Raw genomic sequence first — 6,000 nt, forward strand, 5'->3', positions numbered from 1 at the left:
CTGTATACAAAAAAAGACATAAGTAAAAATTCAACACCACGTTTTTGTGCTTTGTTTTTTTTTTAAAGCAAATTTAATTGGTTATTTTAAAAAGGCTAATTGCTTAGGAAATAGATCTTTGGAAATAGTAAAATATCAACCTTTTTTCTCCTTTGATAAATATTGATGGAAAGAAAATGAATGATAATTGTGTTGCTTACTAAATATCAGGCACCTAATGAAATTCAGCATCCTTTATTATTCTGTCATTTGTGAATTCTGGGCAGGGCTATTGCTCCTGGTAAGTCTCCATCAGCTTTATGACTTTCCCACAGACATGTTATATTGCAAATAAAATACTTTTCTTATTAACTGTTGGCATAATTAAGGATAATGATGAGCTGTGAAGCAGCCTGAGGTTTGTATTACTAGATATTTGTTATAATATACTGCTGTTTCCTTTTGTTTTTCTATCTTGTCACATTCTAAGATCCTGGAAAAATGATTTGTCTGTGAATATATAATTTGAAATGTATAGGCTTACCTATGCATATTCTAAAACACATTAAAAAACTGTTCATCTGGAAAGTAGATTTGTACAGATATTTTTGTTCCTAAATATTGCTGGTTCTCGTTTTTGGTGTTTTAGTGTCTCTTCTTTTCTTTAAAATGCTTCAACTACTCTTCCCTTTCATTGCTTATAGTAGATTACTTAGGATTATATGAAAATAGTGAATTATATGAAATTATATTCTCACATTTATGAGCAGTTTGGCTGAATTTTTTCATCTTACTGTGAAGTTAAATAATGCACATCAAGTAAGATAGAATAAATCAACAAAGATTTTTGCAAATAAGTAGTGTTTTGGTTTGTTTTCTTTGAATTAAAAAAAAAAATGCTATAGTTCTATGACATGCCAAGTCATAGGTGCTGTCCAGCCTGTGTGAGCTAGTTTTCCCCGGGTGAAGTATCTGTGCTGGCTCCAAACAGCTATGCCAAGGTGGGTTTAGGGTGGCCTAGTACCAAACATGGCCACCTGACTGTCTTTGCCATGAGGCACCTTCAATTATTAGGAAATGTTGGCTCAATGAATATTTTGATCATTGTGTCCAATACACTCTCATCCTCTCTCCTCTTTCTTGTACTTCTGTCCTTATCATCACTTCCCAGGCTCCCAGATCCCCCTTCCTGATCTCTTTATTCACTGCCTATCTCTTATTTCCTTCAGATATTCTTATAAAAAAGTTGTTGCTTAATACAATTAAAGAATGGTAAAATAGATTATTAAAATTTTTTTTTAGAGTCTAGAGTGTAGCTATACATTTTTGTATGTTAGCAAAGTTTATTTCTATATTTCATTCAGGATTCTATTCAGAAGAAAAGCATTCCCTGGTGATCCTATTGTGGTAGACATAAAACTGTGCCACCCAGATCCCATGCCAGGGAAGAACATGCTGCTGAGCTGTTGGAAGTACAATCAGTGGAAAACCTTGGTCTGTCAGCAACGTCAAGGTTTACCTCCTTTGCAGAAATGGCCCATTCAAAGTCATGCCCTTCCTATAGCAGTCTACATTCATCCACTGAATGAGGCAGAGATAAAAAAGGACTGATAATTTTCAACCCACAGGGGCATTAATGAGCAACAGGGGCATTAATGAGCAATACCTGCTCCAGAGTTCCACAGTGGGTTCTCACAAGGTGTGTCTTGCCTGCATCAGAGCTTGACTCCTTCCACTATTCATTTTTTCTTCTTTTCCTTTTACTTTACAGCATTAAAAACAAATAAAAATTTTGAACTCTGAACTCTGTCTCAGTACCTGCTTAGTATGTCACAGAACCTAGAGTGGGATACCTACCTGAAACTATTTCCTGTTACTTCACCTCCTCCTTGTCGAGCATATATATGTTTTCATAGCAACTAAGGCAAGGCTGTGTATTTACTTATGTGTCTTTTTTTTTTTTTTTTTTTTTTTTTTTTGACGGAGTCTTGCTCTGTCGCCAGGCTGGAGTTCAGTGGCATGATCTCAGCTCACTGCAGCCTCTGTCTCCCAGATTCAAGCAATTCTCCTGCCTCAGCCTCCCAAGTAGCTGGTACTACAGGTGCACGCCACCACACCCAGCTCATTTTTGTATTTGTAGTAGAGACGGGGTTTCACAATGTTGGGCAGGATGGTCTCAATCTCTTGACCTCGTGATCTGCCTGCCTTGGCCTTCCAGAGTGCTGGGATTACAGATGTGAGCCACTGCACCCGGGCTTATTTACTTTTTTGTTTGTTCATTTATTGCTCTGTGTGGGCAAGGACTCACCCCTGTTGTTCATTGTCATATTTGTATTCCAAGAACATAAATTACCACCTGGCACATAAAAAGTGTTCCATAATACATGAGGGCTCAAGGAATTAGGCGTACTGGGGCTGGCCTAACCATCACTGCCAACATTCTCCTGTAGAAAGAATATTTTTGAATTGGTATATATTGCTGAAATTCAATGTATTTTTAAAATTAGAGATGGCCAGGGTATACTGATTAAAACCCAACTAGTTAAAGAATTCAAAGTATTTCTACCTTTTGGAGACGTATATTATGAAAAAATGAGATGTTCTTTTCTTTTATTCTGTAAAAGATAAGTGTATCAGATCTTTGGCCATCCAGTTCATCTTTGTATCATTAGTCATGATGAATAGTGTACTTACAAAGGCAATTATATTATGTGTGATTTGGATCTTGATGGAAGAAGATAAATTAACTATAGGTTTAGGTAACATTACAGCCAGCATTACATCTGGAAAAGAGCTCCACCTTGAACAGCATCCAGGCCAGTCAAATCACCATCACGCCAGTCTCTTTAATAACACATTCAGTAGTTAATGCTGCTTTCATGTTTCCTAACTGCCTGCGTTTGGTGAATTTGATAGCCCTGAGTCACCTAGTCTCTTAAGTCAGAATTGATTCATTTACATCTTATTTGCATAACAATTTTGTATACACTTAGATGAATACTAAGATGGCAACAACAGCACTCTCATTAATTACTCATGTACAAATGGTACAGAATACGCGGTGCTCAAGAAATGGTATTAAAATTCTTAACGTCAAAAGCCGGTAGATAAAATAGCCACATAACCACCTATTTTTTTTTTTAAAGAAACCTTTAAAGCTGTGTGTATTTTCTTGTTTAAGGATTTTAATTTAATGTGGCATACAATTTCTCATAAATCAGCATTCCTTTTGTCACTCCCTCTGTATTTTCATTATTTCTGATTCATTTTCTTCTTCTTTTCTACTTTGTTAGTTTCTGTTTTCTCTTTTGTCTCTTAGCTTTTTCTCCTACAGCTGGCTGCATGTTTTTTTCTGCAGTCTCCTTTTCCCTCTTATTCTTAATTTTTCCTTCCCAAATATGAATAACAAAGAGTAAAAAGAGAGAGAGGTATTAATGAACAGATTGGTAGTGGAGTAGCCATGTACAACTGTATTCCATAATATATTTCACAAGATATTTATTTAATTTTATTTTACTGTGCTCTTTTAAAAAGTACTTTCATATTTAAATAACTATGCTACCTTTTTATTTTTGTGTGGGGATGTTTTGTACAAAGGGTGGCTGGATGCAATGAGATAAAGGTTCAAGGATAAGAAAGACAAACAGAGATGGAGAGAAGAACAAGCTCACCGCAATGCTTCCTTGCATATGTGTTGTAATAATTTCTGCGAACAAAACAAAACTGAATAATAATTTTAAAATCCCATTACATCTAGCCCTTAATATAGAAAATAATTGGATTTTAAAATTTGTATTCCCAATTAGACTCTGCTGCTAACTCTCTGTATATCACTGACTTTCTTCTTCACCATTATTAACGTAAAGTTAATGGAATCTTAGAAATGAAAGAAAATTTTCAATTAGCCTTATAATCACAATTTACAGGTGAGGAAACTAAGACTAATATTTTCAATATTCTAGTAGAAAGACGCAGAACATTGCCTCATCTGATCTACATATTTCATAAGATTTTTGTAATTATGCAATTGAATGATTAACAACATGATAAATGGAACATTTCTGCCAGGTTTATTTCTCGGCTCTGCCATTTATCAGTTGTGAGACCTTGGGCCAGTAAACATATCTCTCTATACCCCACTTTCCTTATTTGTAAGATGGAGATGGCAGTTATCATATATGCTACTTTTGATGACCATACGGTAGTTATACTTCTGTAGTAGTCACTATATTCCTGAAATTAGTAAGAGCTATATACGCGCAGCTACTATTGTTACCTCCAAACCTACTTCTGCTCTTGCAATTCCTCTTTAAGTGAATAAATTAAACCAGAAAAGTTGAATTAACCTATTCCCCTCTCTTTACTTCAACTCCACATTCACTCACGCCCAACACTGCTCCACTTCAGAGCCATATAATTTTCACCTTGATTATCAAAAGCATCCTTATGGCTCTTCTGTGTCTCCTGCTCCATCCTGCTGAAAACGTAGCAATTTTTAAAGGAAAAGCTTACCATGCTACCCTTCTGCTTCAGAAACAATGCTAACATTTGTTGAGTAGCTCCAATATGTCCCACACTACATAGCTCTACTCTTCACTCCTACTCTGACAGTTAAGCATTTTTACCCCCATTTTACTGAAGAGAGTACTGAGAGCCAGAAATGCCAAGTAAGGTATACAAGGTTACATAACTGGTGAGTCTCAAAGTCACAGTTGGAGCTAAGTCTGCTCCCATCCAGAGCTTATGCAACAAACATACTGTTTTCTCATCACCAACAAGATGCAAAGTTAAGCAATCTGGCAGGCAGAAAAAGCCTCTCCGGACTGATTCTTTATTTATCTCTTCGGATATATATATTTTTTGTTTTTGGGTTTTGTTTTTATTTTTAAGAGGAATCTCACTATGTCATCCAGGCTGGAGTGTAGTGGCATGATCTCAGCTCACTGCAACCTCCTCCTCCCAGGTTCAAGTGATTCTCCTGCCTCAGCCTCCTGAGTAGCTGGGATTACAAGCGTGTGCCACAACACCCAGCTAATTTTTGTATTTTAGTAGAGATGGGGTTTTGTCATGTTGACCAGGCTGGTCTCAAACTCCTGACCTCAGGTGATCTGCCCGCCTTGGCCTCCCAAAGTGTTGGGATTATAGGCATGAGCCACAGTGCCCAACCTTCAGATCATTTTTCAAAAGGCCATCCAATGTTCTTATTATACTGAATTAGTTCTGTACTTATAGCCTTGAATGGGGCATTATTTCTCAAGACTCTGTGCCTTAGTTAACACATACTACTTTCCCTGTCTGACATTCTCCTCCTCTACTTTGTCTGCTCAACTTCAGAAAGCCATTCTGACCACCTTGTCAGGGTTATGAACTGTAACTCCATGATCTGTATCAATAGATAGAAAAAGATTGCTAAGTACAAGAGTGGAAAGATAGATGAATTTATATGTTAATTATTATACTTAAAGCATCTCTATTTTTCTCCTGTTCTGTCAAATTTTGAGATTTATTACAATTTCTCATACTGATTGTAATTTATAAAATCTGTATTTTTTTCCTTTAAATAGGGTAAAACTCAGATTGTTTGTGGCATAAAAGATTATGATTCCAATTTTTCACTGATTGTGTCTGTATTAGTTTGCTCTAAAGAATGGCCAGAGGCAGGGATTTATCAAGGAAAGAGGTTTAATTGACATAGTTCAGTGTGGCTGGGAGGCCTCAGGAGACTTACAATCAAGGTGGAAGGCAAAGGGGAAACAAGGCGCCTTCTTCACATGGTGGTAGGAAGGAGGAGTGCTGAGCGAAGGGGAAGAGCTCCTTATAAAACCATCAGATCTCGTGAGAACCCACTATCACGAGAACAGCATGGGGGACACTGCCTCCATAATCCAATTACCTCCATCTGGTCTCTCCCCCTACACATGGGATTTATGGGGATTATAATTCAAGAGGAGATTTGGGTGGGGACACAAAGCCTAACTGATAGTGTCTAATACATCTCTTTAGTATTACATGTTACTTTTC

The 6,000-nt window shown here is 36.8% G+C and overlaps 1 long non-coding RNA gene across 1 annotated transcript in view; it reads left to right on the plus strand.

Moving 5' to 3' along the window:
• Positions 1 to 1,779, plus strand: part of LOC117064874 — a 64,232-nt gene extending 62,453 nt beyond the window's left edge. Inside the window, exon 5 of the long non-coding RNA XR_004429720.1 lies at positions 1,344 to 1,779. This is a non-coding gene — a long non-coding RNA (uncharacterized LOC117064874). The remainder of the gene's footprint in view (positions 1 to 1,343) is intronic.
• The last annotated feature ends 4,221 nt before the right edge of the window (positions 1,780 to 6,000 follow it).

The sequence above is a fragment of the Trachypithecus francoisi genome, unplaced genomic scaffold (genome assembly GCF_009764315.1).
Source record: "Trachypithecus francoisi isolate TF-2019V2 unplaced genomic scaffold, Tfra_2.0 Lachesis_group2, whole genome shotgun sequence".
NCBI lineage: Eukaryota > Metazoa > Chordata > Mammalia > Primates > Cercopithecidae > Trachypithecus > Trachypithecus francoisi.